Source organism: Talpa occidentalis, unplaced genomic scaffold, assembly GCF_014898055.3.
Source record: "Talpa occidentalis isolate TD23 unplaced genomic scaffold, MPIMG_talOcc4v2.1 talOcc4.7, whole genome shotgun sequence".
Classification (NCBI taxonomy): domain Eukaryota; kingdom Metazoa; phylum Chordata; class Mammalia; order Eulipotyphla; family Talpidae; genus Talpa; species Talpa occidentalis.
Window position 1 is genome coordinate 66,447,291 of NW_023605083.1, and position 14,770 is coordinate 66,462,060.

Below are 14,770 nucleotides of genomic sequence, written 5' to 3' on the forward strand. Positions count from 1 at the left end.
CAGCCATCTTCCCTGTACAGAGACACTTTCTGTAATGATTTGGCTGGTGCTACTTCAGACATGAATGAGAAAGGACACCAGCCAATGTCTTCTAGTGTTTGACACAAATGGTTCTCCTATCATTTCCACTATATTTGAAGGATAGTTATAATTTATCTTCTGAAGAAGATCCTTTCAGAGATTTATAGGTAATTTCAGAACTCTTTCCCTACCTACCAACTTTCAATATTAATCTTCTGCTGGTCAGTGTGGCCTCCATATTTTCGATTTAGTCAGCAAACATATCCCGCAGCACCTACCTGAGGCCAAACACAGGACTAAAATCTTGGACATATATGCACCTTGAACAACAGAAATAATTCCAGTAGATTTCCCTTGCTTTTGGAATGGATTCTCAAATGTTCACTATGGTGCTATGGACATCTGAGATTTCCATCTGTCTGGTGTCCTTTCCTCAACACCGATGCTATAATCCACACTCCCTATGTTTGCCTTAGGAAAGCCCCTCTACGCCAAATATGTCAGGAGATTTGGTAATGATATCAGTTATGGGACTTCGCTTTCTAGGCCACTGGGGTTAGCCTATCACAAAGAAGGGATCAGTCATTTCACCCCACTTCCATGACTCAATGACATGTCTTAAACGGTTTTCAAACTACAGTGTACCCTGCAGTAAGTGGCAAGTGTGTGGCAATCTGCCAGCATCTGTGAAAATCCACCATGGAAAGAAAATGCAGGCTGATCCTCAGCTGGCATTAGTGAGCCCGATCTGAGAATTTCTTAGAAATCCCACAAGTTTCCAGCTGAGGAGGAGACCATGGTCAAGATACATCCTAGGAGAGGAGAAAAATGTACTCAGAATGGGTCAGATAGCTCCTTTTTCATTAAAGTGATGAAAATCATGTGAAGCATCTTACAGATGCCTAATAGACTGGTCTAATCAAAATGATGCAGTAAAAACAAACTTATGTGTGCATCCAAATCACCTGGAAGACCTGTTGAAGTGCACATTGCTGGACCTCACATCATCTGGATTTCTGAATCAGTTGGCTTAGGGTGGAGCCTAAGAATTTGCGTTCACAACTCGTTCCAAGGTGATGCTGCTGCTGACATTGATGCCGAAGGTCAAGAATAGGTCGGAGACATGCCAAAGGAAGTTGTATGTACTCACTAGGAAGGTTTCTCCCTTTTTTGGAATCTGTTGCAAGGAAGCTATATGGAGTCATCAGTGGCTAAAATCTTTGAACCCCTAATACCTATGAAGATTCTGTTAACTGTAGAAAATGTAGCCAAGATAAAGAGGGGAATAGACTTGAGAGTTAAGGAGCATCTAAGCAACATGATTTAGTGTCAAGATCTAATTATCACCAAAGTTAGTATTGTTCCCAGTTTTCCTTTTTGATATAAGCCATTACAGCCTTTTGATACATACTCCCACCCCTTACCCCTGTGCCATGCACACTTTTTAATTCAAATAAAAGTCATTTGTAACATACTGACCCTGATTATAAATACATGACCTTCTGGTCTCCTCTGCTCTGCTCTGACTACATTTGGTGATCGTTATGCTTTCTTTACCTCCTTCAGGGCCTCCACACATCTGTGTGTGTGTCCTGGAAGGTTCCCTCTAATACTTCTAATATTCCTGCCTACCTACCTCCTGTTTATCCCATCTTCAGGTTCTTAGGAATTCTTCTCTACCAGACAACCTAGGTAAATTTGGCTTATGCCTTTAACATTAGCTTTAATTACCTACAGTAATGTTTTTATGTCTCCCTCACTAAAATGCAAATCCCATAAAAGCATAGACTGACATCTTATTTAAAATTCAATCAGGAAAAAAAGATATATTGGATTTCATCAATTTTTTTAATGGTACCTCAATGGACACTATCAACAGAATGGAAGTTCATCCAGAGACTGGAAGAAAATAATTATAAAACTATATCTGGTAAAGGATTAGTGTCCAAAAAATATAAGGAACTCATACAATTCAAGCAAAAAATAACCTGATTAAGACATGAGCAAAGGATTTGAATAGACAAGTGTCCAAAGGTTTACAAATGGCCAATAAGCACAAGAGAAGACAGTCAAAAATCCCTAATAATTAGGAAAATGTAAATCAAAACCATGATGAGATGCTACTTTTGATTCATTAGGATGTTTATTATCAAAATATGCAGTAAGTTTGGACAAGAATGAGGAGAAATTGAAACTCTTTGTATACTGCTGGTGGGAATATAACATAGTATAACTGCTGTGGATAATAGTATGCTAGTTCCTAAAAAATTAAATTAGGAACTGCCTTATGACTTAGCAATTCCACTTCTCGGCATGTCTTGACAAAAGTCGAAAGCAGAGAGCCATAAGATATTTGTACAGTCAAGTTCATAACAGCATTATTCCCAGCAGCCACATGGTGGAAGCAACCCCAGTGTTCATCAGCTAATGAATGGATAAAAAATGTGGTTTATCCATAAAATGGACTATTATTCATCCTCAAAAAGGAAAGAGATTCTGACAACATGAGTGAATCTTGAAGGCATTATGCTAAGAGAAATAAATCAGACTCAAAAAGACAAATATGTGAGTTCATCTACATGAGGTACCTGTAGTCAGACTCATGGAGATGGAAAGTAGAATGATGGTTGCCAAAGACCAGAAAGAAAGAGAATGAGGAGTTATTGCTTAATGGATACAGTTTAACATGAAAAATTTCCAAAGATGTATAGCTGTGATAGTTACACAATAATGTAAATGTACTTCATACAATTACATTATAAAATTAAAATAATCAGTAACACTGATAAATCTTATATAGATTATATGACAGTAAAAACTCAATCTCAATCAGCAACTCTATAATAATGCTTGATACATTAGGTGCTCAGTAAATATTATTAGAAAATAAAGAATTACTGAATGAATCAGCAAGAGATAAACCAAAGAATATTAGAAAAGAAAAAGTAAATTTATAAATACTGATATAGAAGGAAAATCTTAACCTGTTTAAAACCAAAAATAGTTTACAAAACATTATGTATCTACTAAAATGATTTCATTTTCCTATGGATAATACTCTCTCTGAGGAAAATGTCTCAGGGACACCTCATCCTTTTTCTGTGCATCATAAATCAAAGGAAAAAAACAATGCAGTCAAACATACAGAAAAAGCCTGTGAGTTCAATCCATTAATTGTGGTTATTTCTGGAGTAGAATTATAGGTAATGGACTCTGAGTTTCTACTTTATATACTTCACTTCTCCTTGAATGTCTTAAAATAAGCAAATATTACTTCTTATATTAAGAAGCAATCAATAAATACACTTTCATTTTGAAAAATAAATACAGAGTTCGAAATGAAATGCAACAATTCAATGTGCTCAGACCAGAAGAGGTTGAAGTTAACTATCAGTGGTGAGGTTTGAATTTAGGAGACTGGACATCTAATTTAAGAAGGAGATATCATATGTCAGGCCCCAAAAAGGTGTTTCTGACCTCAGGTTAATTCTGGAAAGTTAATTACTCCTACAACCTAATATCCCACTCTCAGGAGATCTGTCTGGACAGGGCATAGTTTTCAATACAAATGAATGAGATCAGAACTCAGGAGACTAAGCTTGGAAGTAACCTTTGTGGCCAGGCTATTTTAACCCTCCCCCATCCAGCCCACACATTACACACAAGTTTGTCTAACCAGGAAACCCTTCCCAAGAAAATCAGGCTTGAGATGGAAAATGAGAGGTGGCACTGGGCCTGGAAGGAAGGATGTTATTGTTGGTGAATCATGTCCGGTGGGAACCTAAGTGACAGCTGAGCCACCTCCCTACCTTGATTTTGTCACCAGTGATCCTTGTCATTTACACTGAAGCAGTGGCTGAAAATTCATGGGGTTGTATGGGGGGATATGACTATGTAGAGAAAGAAAGGAATTCTTCAATCATGCCTTGACTTTTAGTAAACAGAAGAGCCTACGCAGAGCAAGATGGGGTGTGGGTTCATTTTGGAAAGAACATGGCAGTGGGGGTGTGGCTGAGGGGGTAGATGGAAAGAACCCTGGTCTGTAAGTCAGACACACCTGGTACTAGTTTCAGGTCTGTCATTAGTCAGCTCTGTGGAAAAACCATTTCATCTCGTTGATCTTATGTTTCCTCTGTAGAGCAAGAAGTGAGAAATTTTGCCAGGTGGCTTCCAAGGGGTATCTTCGTGCAGAGACAGCAGCTTGATTGGGCTTCATCTCCCAGTCGTGCCACTTATTAGACCTTGTGTTAGTCTTCCTGCCTGTCAAGGTAGCCCAAGTGTGTAGCGAGTTTCACTGCATAAGTACTCAAAACAGTGCCCTTCATACAACCATGAAAGAGATTGTGCCCTCCCCACAATGGTTTTTGGTGGCAATAATAGTCATGCGTGTTTGCATATATGGACCACTGAGAATGTGACTAGTCATGGATCTGGCCTGGCCATATGAACCTTCCAGGATGTGCACACACCTTTAGGGGACATTTTCACTCGTCAGCTAGTGGAGAAACGTTATTAAACTTGCTCAAAGTCACACACTTTAACTGTCATGACTGATTTGAACCCAAGTTGTGTATTTCCAATCCCTTGCTCTTGACGTCCTTGCTACATGGTCCCTCTTGAGTAAAATGTCTCAGAAGAAGCTCATTCTGTTTTCATGCACATCACAAGCCAAAAGCACTTTCACTTTGCAAATCACTTTTCATTTGCCAAGACATTTGCACTACTCCTGGCCTTCTTGGAAAGTGTTCACACTCCAGCTACTCTTGAATAATCTTAATGTGGGGTTTGCATTTAAGAAGGATCTGCTTGAACTACGGCACATTTTGATGTGAATTTCTCAAAGTGTGGGAGTTCTCAAACTATTCTACATCAGTTCCCTAAGAAAAGTCAACAGAGGAAACGAACAAGTCATGCTGATTAATATTTGAACATAAACAATTATTAGGAAAACCTGCAGAGACTGTGGGCTGGGAGAATTCCTTTGCTCATGTACAGTGTGGTAAATCATGGGGATCTGCTTCCTCCATATTTCCTGTGTACCCTCCGCTCAGTTCCCCTGCTGCTTCAGCCACAGACCTAGTTCAGACCTCATCACAGCTCTGATTGGTTTCTCCTTCCCTTACTAGACCTAAGTTGGTTGCTATTGATTGCTTCTGATTTAGCAAAACCTCCCACTGTTCTTCTTTCCCAACTGATACTTGAGCTTTATACTCAATCTGGGTTACCTGGTCTCAAGACAGTCTACACATAACATCTACCTATTTTTCTCCTTTACCTATCCTTTGCTGCAGCAAAACTCACCAGTGCCATGTTCCTTGAACATGTTCTGTCCTTAATGCTTCTGTGTGTCCTGTTCCTTTCCCCTGGAATATCCCTCTCTTCATCTATATTTTCAGTTCCCACTTTTCCTCCAAAGTTTACACCCATTGCTGACTCTTAGGTCAGCGTGGGCCTACTGTTACTGTCACTGATTCCATCTGTCAGTCCTCTGAACCCCAGTCTGCTTAGCTACTTCCTCTATCATAGCTACTATAATGCAAACTTGAGGTCTGTGTGCATCTTAATACTCCATCTAACTGCAGCCCCCTCACCTAACCAGTGTAGAAATAGGTCATACCTATTACTGGGGAACTGGGTATAGAACCGAGATAATGAGACTACTATGCCTGCATCAGGAATATAAATCAAAATTCATTCAACACTTCATTTTTTTTTTAGTATCAAGAACTGTGTTTTGATTAGGAGATCTCATTCAGAGTGAAGGTCCAATATTTCCAGTGGCCTGCAAGCCCCATGTGATCTGAGTCCCCTTCTCTAGAGGTGCTATGCACTTGTTCTTACTTCTGCCCAGAATGGTCTACCAACCTGTCTCTTCCTTTATCTACTTCAAATTCAAGCATTTTTGAGGGGAAGGGGAGCTTAAATGTTCCTTCCTCCATCTGACCTTCTCTGACTACGTAATGTAAAATTTCAGCCACTACACCCCCCACCCCATGCTCAGTCTTCCTATCATTTGCTTGATTTCCTTTCCTCTAAAATGCCCTATTATCCTCTGACTCATTCTGTCGTTTTTCTATTCAAATATTGTCTGATTTTGTCACTAGAATATGTGTTTTTCTGTTCATTTCTGAGTACTTTATGCCTACAAAAGTGCCTTACACATAGGAGGAGACCTATCACTATCTGTGCACAAATGAAAGAATATAAAGTTGAGTAGGACTTGTTTAGTCTTTACCCTTTTGTTTCTCATAGAGCACTGGGAGAATATGATTGATTTAACACTCTATCTTAGAAGTGAGTTAGGAAACAGATGCAGGCAACTAGACTGGGACAGCCAGGGAAAACAAGCAAGTCACTGTCCCTACCCTAAAACAGTTATAGCTTTCCAGAGGAACAAAGAGACAAATAATTATCAAACAACGTGAAAATGACTTTGCCAAAGAACAAAGTAAACTCTCTCTTTGTGTACATCTTACCCCTCCCACTTGTCTATAAGTTCTTTGAATAATTGGTCCAGAGATAGCTCATCATTTTGTCTCCATACTCATACCTTCACCTCCCCCCATATACATACAATACCTGGAAAGAGGGAATCTACAAAAAGATGCTTGATGGGTGAATGAATGGAACCAGAAACAATATGCAAACACATGGCCCCTCTCCCTCTTGAGCAATGTAAATGCCAGTGGTAATTTGGCTGTGAGATCATTGTATTTTCCTGTTTATCCATTTGGCTGGTACAGTAAGGCAGGGATTTCATGGTCATTCACTTGCTGATATATGGCATGATAAAAGCAGGCATCTGCCTATGAGGAGCAGTTCTTCTTAAAGCTCTTCTGAGAAAAACAGGTCCAGTAAGCTGAGCTCACACCCATTACTGGAGATAATTCCAAATTTATTACTGGAAGTGGTATTAGGAGGAAAGTTGACGCAGCCTTCTCCTGGTCAATTTCATCAATGGTGGTTTGGATGCATGAGATCATCTTAGCAATGGAAACATTGTTGCCCCCATCCACCTACTGGAAAGTTAATGTAGGCTGTTGAAATCTGAGGGGGGACACAGCTTCTCTTAAAATGACTCCTTGTCTTCAGATTAATAAAGAAAACTGGGGCTCAAAGGGAAAGTAATTTTTCTAAATTCATATAGCTATATCATCAAAGATCCTGGACTAGAATTGCATTCTCAGAGTCTAATGTTTTGCTTTATTAGCAGGCCTCTAGTTGTAAACTGTTCAAAATAGTTCTATGCCCAAAGCAGCAAAAACTCAAAACACATATTTGGTCATATTTTATGGGACTGTCTTACTTAGCAGAGGATGTAACTCTTTATAGAATGTTTTCAGTTACATGATGCTTGGGGTAAATTTCCTCCCCAAAATAAAGGTGATGATGATCTTGGTTTTTATCTGTATGTTTTTACCTCCTTCCTAAATTGAAACCCTAGCCTGCAATGGGATAGATTTGGAAGTAGGACCTTTGGTAACTAGGTTTAGATGAGTTCATGAAGGTAGAGTCTCCATGGCGGTGAGCACAAGGGACTATGGTGACGGTGCACAGGTGAATTGATGGTGGGAATTTTACAGGGACTGCACCTGAGAGGAGAAAGCATAAATTGTACAAAAATGAAGAATAATGTAAAATATGTACAAGTAAAATAAATAAAGAGACTAGAGGTAGCTCTTCCTTTGCCATGTGAAAGTACATCAAGAATATGTCCATCTGCAAACCAGAAGAGGGGAACATAACTGATTGGCACCTGGAGTTTAGATTTCTTCTTCCAGGACACTAAGAAATACTTTTATGTTTAAGCCACCATGTCTATGGAATTTTTGCTATAGGAACCCTAACTAAAACAATCTTCCTATCAATAAACAAAATGCCACTGTTTTCCTGCCACTGTCGCTGTCTCTGTCACACACACACACACACACACACACACACAGATGATATTGTACGAAATCACACAGGAGACAAAAGTTAGGCTACAATGAAAGGAACTCAGAATCACAGAATCTCATCTTTACAAGGGACAAAGGACACAATCATAAAGTCTGCTTGCATTTCTCTAATGACAGGAACCCACTTGGCGCTCCCAGTTTTTCTGCTGATGTGACTAATAGAGCAATTTCCCAATATTTGGTTGAAAGTAGTCTCTAATGCAAGTCTACAACAAAAGTAATAAAAGTCCAGGAAAAAACAAATTAATCCATGGGAAGATTTAGTGGCAGTATTAGCTTCCAATCAGTACATTGAAATGTCTCTTCAGCATGTATTATGTGTCTCCCAATGACCTGTTTGGGGATGCAGACTTAAACAAGACCCGACCTATGTTTCTGTCAGGTGGTTTGGAAATATGTTTCCAAGGGTGTTAGTAGCTAAAGTAAATAAGGAGGTTGACTCAGCATCCACTGTTTCTATTAGGACCAGAGAGTTGTGAGGAGGGAGGGGACAGTGATTCAGGGCAAGAAAGATGTCCAGGGGTCATGACTGGCTCCTCAAATACCCAATCTGGACACCTAATTTTAAACTTTCCAGAAGTGTGTTTGAGATTGTTTGATTTCCCAGGGTCAAGAATTAGAGGATACGTTTGCCCAAATCTAGGCATATACATGGTCCATTTGTATCTTTGCAGTCAGTAGATACTAAGATGATAATTAGTACATATATCCCTGAATTATTGAATTCAGCAAGTGAAGAATTAAAGGAAGCATCAGAGAACTAACTGCCAAACATTGTAAATTGTTTGCCATCAACTTTACTATCCTTGTGCATCCAGCCTGGTCAGTGTATCTCCAGCATGCCTCCCATAAATAAGTGGAGTTTATTTCTCCACCCTTTGAATTTGGGCTTGGCCATATGATCTGCTGTGGCCAACAAAGCATTAGCAAATGTGACAGAGGCTTGAAAAGTGCTAATGCATCAGAGCATATATTCTTTTCTCTCTGTTGTGTTCTGAAACCACATAGGTAAGAGTTGAAGCTTGCCTGCCAGGGAAGCACCCCAACTGATAGCTTGCCGGCCACCAGACCTGAGAGTGGGACCCTCTGAAACCCTCCAGCTCTAATCCAATCACCTGTTAATTTCAGTCATTGTAAGTGATCCCAAGTGAGACCTGCAGAAGAAATACCCAATAAGATCATAACCTGCATGTTGTAAACAGTGAGGCAGTGAACATAGGAGTGTCTCTATCTCTTCAAATTAGTGTTTTTGCATTCTTTGGGTAAATACCTAGAAGTGGGATTGCTGGTGTGTGTGATGTGATAACATACATCTAAAGAGATGTGAACCTGTACTTCTGAATTATATATATAGCAACATTGTGTTAACATTATGTAAAAAATATACAATTTAAAAAACCCAAAAACATAGCCCAACTTGCTGACCTTAGCAATTGTGAGTGAAATCATATCCTAAGTCCCTAAACTTTGGTGGTTTGTACCGAAGTGGTAGTTGTTGCAGAGGATATCATTAAAACATTAAGTAATTAATATATAGAAACCTCTTGGATTCCTTATGCCATGAATGTGAATGGAAGGAAAACAAAATTATCTAATTTTGTTATTAGGAGGAAAGGCAATTAGTTTTGTTTTTTTTTGTTTTTTTTTTTTGTTTGTTTTTGTTTTTTTATGAAACAAAACAACCTGGTAAATTACTCAGTGTTTATAGCCAGAAAAAGAAGGTGAGTTAATTTGGGATGACACCCCAGCTCTGCTCAAAAGAGGTCTCCACAGAAAGTTATTTGTGTAGGACTGTTGTAGCCAGTACCCACCGAGATTCTCATTCCAGAGACCCGGATCATCCAAGGAATCTCCAACTATAAGTCTCTGTAGCAGTGGGATGGCAGGCAACATCCAGAATCAATGTGGGGGGCAACAAATTTCATTATATCCACAATTATTAAAAGCAGAGTGACTGTAAATACATCTGGCCTTAAGATACAACCTACGATATTTGACCTATGATCTCTTTCCTCTTCTGGGGATGGTGTCTGGAGGCCTTCAGGATGGTCCAGCGTTTGACTTAACCGCAGTAGGCTCTCCTACAATACAGCCTCAAACAAAACTAGGCTGTCCCGCACCCACAGCAATAGAATTGTTTACCTTTATACCAAGAAGGTTGGGAAAGCACCAAAATCTGCATGCGGTGTGTGCCCAGGCCGACTTCGAGGGGTTCGTGCTGTGAGACCTAAAGTCCTCATGAGACTGTCTAAAACAAAAAAAAACATGTCAGCCCGGCCTATGGTGGATCCATGTGTGCTAAATGTGTCCGGGACAGGATCAAGCGGGCTTTTCTTATTGAGGAGCAGAAAATCGTTGTGAAAGTGTTGAAGGCACAGAGTCAGAAAGCTAAATAAAAATGAAGCTTTTTTGAATTAAAAAAAAAAAAAGATACAACCTACGCCTGGTCAAAGAGCAAGAAAAAAGGAAACAGAGGCTTTAAAGGAAATACCCACATAATTCATATTGCTCACTGAGATACCCAAGGCACACTAAAAGTATTAAAAGCAATTATATAACTCTCTTGATGTAAATAGCATATTCATAATATGTACGTAAGTTTATATATAATTGTAGAAATTTTGTGGCATATATACACAGTGGAATATTACTCAGCAATCAAAAAAGATAAACACATGCAATTTGCAGCAACATGGTTGGAGCTGGAAGGGATCATACTCAGCAAAATAAGCCAGAAAGAAAAAGAAAAATACGGGGTGGTCTCACTCATAGCAGGAATTTAGAAAACCTAAATAAGAGACCAGGAAAAAGACTAATTATAATAAAGAAAAAATCAAAATCAACAAGCAACTATAGACCAGAGACACACTACCGGGGAGGGGGGAAGGGTGGACGTGGGAAGAGAAGAGGGATTAGGGTCAAAATAAGGGGGTGGGAATTGTGTGGGGAATATAACCAAAATGAAATTGCATACATTGTGCAAAAATGAAAAATGATGTAAGAATTACATAAAATAAAATGTATTTTAAGAAGAAATTTCGAAATATGTTTTTTGCCTGACAAATTTTTTTTTTTAAATATTTATTTATTTATTTATTTATTTATTTATTTATACAAGCACTGGGTATAGTCAGAGGCACGGGTGGGTAAGAGAATTCACCAGAGCCGACTGTGGAACAGAACAGGTAGAGTGAGGAAGTACACTGCTGAGGGGAGCAGCGGGCGGCAGGAGAGGTCTGCGCGCCATGTGGGACCCTCGCCCTGTGGCCGGGGATCAAACTGGCACTGCAGAGGCTGCGGGCAGCTTCACAGCCCAGCGCACAACCGCTGCGCCACCGGGGAGGCCCCTGACAAATTATTTTTATCATACTGACGGACTTATGCAATCGTTCTATACAAAAGCTATTTTCAGAAATTAAATTATCTTTATCATAAATTCACATGCACTTTCGTGTTTTTTGATTTCTTATATCATCTCAAAAAAGGAAGCAGTATTTTTATAAGTAGATATTTAGATCATGTCAAAGCTACATCTAATTTGGCATCACCACTGATGTCTCCTGACGAATGTTTTTGCTTTCAGAATGGTTGTTTCAGTTAACTAAATTGTCTGCAATTTTTTCATTGTTGTGATTAAGAAATTTTAAATTGTTGGCACCTTCAATTGACTGTCTTCCATAGACCATAATACTCCAGCAGATACTGAGGTAACTAGGATACTTGGAGCAGTGTCTACTAGGCAGACAAAATTATCAACTCTATTTTTTTTTAATATTAAAATGTGTAAATACTTCAGCCCAAATATTTTTTACAGGTACTGTTCCCCCCCTCTATCCAGATGGTTTTTTCAATAAATATTTTATTTTGTATAACATTTTTTAAAGATTTATTTATTTATGCATACAAGAGCTGGGGTACAGGCCAGAGGTGTGGGGGGTGAGAGGATTCACCAGAAACAGAGTAGGGAACAGAACAGGCAGATTGACTGACATACAGTGCTGAGGGGAGCAGAGGGTGAGTCAGAAGTCTGCTGTGCCATGTGGGTAGCTCCCTGGCCAGCTGGGGATTGAACTCAAGCTGCAGTGGCTGCGGACAGCTTCATCGGTTGCATCTTAACCCCTTGCACCACTAGAGAGGCTCCTCAATAAATATTTTATAAGACAAAAACTTATCATATAAGTACTTCAACTTACAGTAATGAATTTAGATGCAAAAAAAAATTGTACATTTCTCAGCTTCCTCCCTATATAGTAAATAATTTAAACTTATCTAATTAGCAGTTGGAGGTCCTTCCAAAGATTCTTCCTGCAGATCTAGATATTCCATAACGACATTAAGTACACCTTCCACTTCTGTCCATGTCCAGTTTTTCATCATATGGGAATGATCTCCAAAGAACCTCCAAAAATATTTTGAAAGAGATTTAGAATGTCAGAACTGAATTCTTGTTTTAGTAAATATGAACATTGCTTTTTTTTTGTCTTAGTGATGCCGAAAGGATTTGTTGCAAAATCTAAAAGGATCACCAAACAATTAAAGCAATGTACAGTTGTATATTTACCCTATACAATAAATAAATTCCCTGTAGCATGTGAATTCTATGGGATCGCTCCATCTTTATTTTCCACACACATTTCATGTGCACCTCATCTCCTTTTCACTCGCCTGCCTGGCCATTTCTTTATGTCATAGCCTTCATCTCATAGCCGGCTATAGCATTACTGTTTGGTATACATGGTGACCAAAAGGGGCAGTGCTGTTGAAATTGTTTTGGCACCTCTGGACATAGGAAGGCTGTTGCTTTTCTTAGACATGCCCGTCGGTGTGCTGAGTCTGAAGGGGAGATGTTGGTTACTGTAAGGGTAGAAAAAGTCCAAAAAGAAAAATAGCCTATGGATATTGTCATTCAGACTCAGTAAGTTAAAGGAAGACTTCGTGTATCTCATACTATGAGATGATGTCATTATGAACTCTATGAAACAATGTGGAAGTCTTTCACACTACCTTAGCTAATTTAAAGGCAACTGGTCATAATAATACTTGCCTAAATATGGAAAACTTTGGACAAATGGCAAACCAAATGGGACAACTGGACAGCTTGTGACAGGCAAGTTGAGTTGTATGTCCACCTTAGCTTAAGGTGTTTCCTTTCTGGCAGGTATATTTAAACAAATGGTATTTAAATTAAAATCCTGTTGGAAAATAATCTTAGTTGATTGACCTTGACTAGGTAAGGGGAAAAAATTAAAATGAGTATAAGTATTAGGAACTATAAAACATTTGTGCCCAAAACTAAAATCAGACCATCTTTTATGCACATTCTGCAAATATGAAAAAAATATTCAGACAGAAGGGTGACACCCCTCACTTTGCATAAGTGTGCCACAGAGGGAGACTGAAACTCAGATAATGTGACTTCTTCATGTTTCTGCTTATTGTTTCGTGAGGTGTTATTTTTTAGACTGTTAATCCTTCAATAGATGCATCATAAGTTTGAGGTCAACCTTCAAAATCCTAAGCTAGGGACTTGAGCCCCATTATGATCTGGTCATCTTGATCACTATGATCTCATCTCACTGTACAGTTATCTTCCTAGAGCATCTCCAGATGTCCTTTCTTCCAGTCAAGTGTGTTAATTTTCATTTCATATGACATGTTTCATGCTTCTGTGACTTTGAATATGCTGCTGTCTTTGCTTGAAACATCCTTTAATTCGTGTCATTCATTCACTTGATAAACATTTATCCACTGTCAAATGTTTCACATTCTGGGTTAGGTATGTTTTAAATGATTAGATAAATAAACCAATGAATGCATGAGGCACCCTTATCAATTGGAAAAATGGGCAGGAACTACGATGGGATGAGGCACAATATTTTGGAAGAAAAGGATACATGAGCAAAGAGCAAATAAGTTAACCCAAAGGTTCTGTCCTCCCTTCCCTGAGCTATTTGTTTTATCACAGAAACAATGGCTAAAAATAAGAGTTGCAAAGTGGTCCACCATCTACATCCCAGTATATTACACCAGGTACCTCAACAGAAAGTGAAAGAGCAGACAATGCTATGATTACAAATGGCAACAGCACAGGTGGGAATTGACCTACCTTCCAGGTTATGCTTGGATGCCACCGCCTCTAGGAAGCTTTCCTAAATATTCAAATAGACATATAGTTGCTACTGTAAAAGGTGTCATCTCTCCCCTTTTTTTTTTTTTTTTGTCCACCACAATACTTTATATCCACCTCCTTTTTTTTTAGTCCTTTTAAATCTTTTTCTAATCTTGTATATACAGTAATTTATGGCTCCTTCTTGTGTCCTTACATCCTCTAACATACTGGGAGCTATCTGAGGACAAGGCGCCAGGACTCATTCATTTGTGCAGCGTCTGGCATCATGCCCTTACTGTTCGGTAATTTGATTTGAAAATTTAATCAAATATTTGGATGCATTTTAACTTAACTCTTTTCACTCAGCTTGCAAAATGTAGAATTATTATTTTTTTAAATAATAAATTTTATTTTTATATTCCCCACACAATTGCAACCCCCCCATTCTGACCCCAAACCCTCCCCTCCCGCCCCCCACCCCCCAAAAAGTGTCTCTGGTTCATAGTTTTTTGTTGATTTTGATTTTCATTTTCTTATAGTTATAGAATTATTATTTCTTATATGTGAGTAACCTTTCCCAACCTCTTCCTCACTGGCTTCCAGTCACATCAGTCTCCATCTGGCTGCAAAATAAGCACCAAACTCTGGTGTGGGCGTCTTTATTTGAGCAGCTAGTTATGTA

General features: G+C 38.9%; 1 pseudogene; it reads left to right on the top strand.

Moving 5' to 3' along the window:
• The first annotated feature begins 10,024 nt into the window (after window positions 1-10,024).
• LOC119231434 (60S ribosomal protein L34-like) lies at window positions 10,025-10,375 on the top strand (annotated as a pseudogene).
• The last annotated feature ends 4,395 nt before the right edge of the window (window positions 10,376-14,770 follow it).